The following is a 1,049-nucleotide window of genomic DNA, read 5'->3' on the forward strand; positions in this document are numbered from 1 at the left end:
ATCATGCACTATCACAAGATAATGCATATACATATATTTATATCACAACAACAGTATATCGGGTAGAAAACTTGCCTGAGCGACTGGGGGTTACGAATGGCTCGGGACGAGTCTGGTAACCTATAAACAACAAGTAAGTTGGAATTAAACCAAAGTCACTTGTAAATCTATACTCTAACCAACTCAGACTCTAACGCTCGTTTTGCGCTTACTGATTCTCTTAAGTCACTCAAGTACCCTCGGCTCCACCATTTTTAATAATTTAACCTTTACAAGTTTTAAGGCGATTCCTTCGCGAGTGTCTTACCAACTGCCTAACACACTTACCATAAATGTTTCATGCATTAATTAACCCTTTTTGGTCTTTAACCTATGTTTCAAAGTAAGGCGAGGGGAAAAGTTTCATTCGTGAAACGCCGTTACTTGAAACGGTCGTTTCTCCTAAACCGTACATCGGAATCGAACGAACTACATATCAAAACGAAGCTCGTAATATGAGCTATCTAAACATGGCAGTGGTCATAATCTAGCAGGGGTTCTCGGGTCCTAATGTTATGCACAAAAACAGTCCAAAGAAAATTGGACGTTACGACGGCTATGTTTACGCGATTACCAATGTTTAAACTACTCCAATTAACCACCAACCAACTCATAACCATCAATACAACAAAACTTCACCTAAACCATACCACATCAGTCCATAATCTCCAAGGTTTTCAACTCAAACAACCACAGTCAAGACCTATGAACTATAATCAAGCTTCAATTACCAAAAACACTTCCAAATCAAACCAAACTACTAATAATCACAATCCATGCTTCTCATTTCACAACACCAACCATTAAACTTACTAACAAATAAAGTAAAGGCTAGGGTTTGAAGTTTATACCTTCCTTGGGAGGTGTTAAGTTGCTAGGAAGCCTTAGGGAGCCTCCTACAAGCTTGATCTTTCCAAAGAAATCAAGAACACAAAGTTAGGCTTTGAAGTTTCTAAAAGTCCGATTTAAAGAACTGTAAAAATGAGGGTCTTACCATGATTATTTGGACG

This window comes from Apium graveolens, chromosome 2 (genome assembly GCF_009905375.1).
Source record: "Apium graveolens cultivar Ventura chromosome 2, ASM990537v1, whole genome shotgun sequence".
NCBI classification, from domain to species: Eukaryota; Viridiplantae; Streptophyta; class Magnoliopsida; order Apiales; family Apiaceae; genus Apium; species Apium graveolens.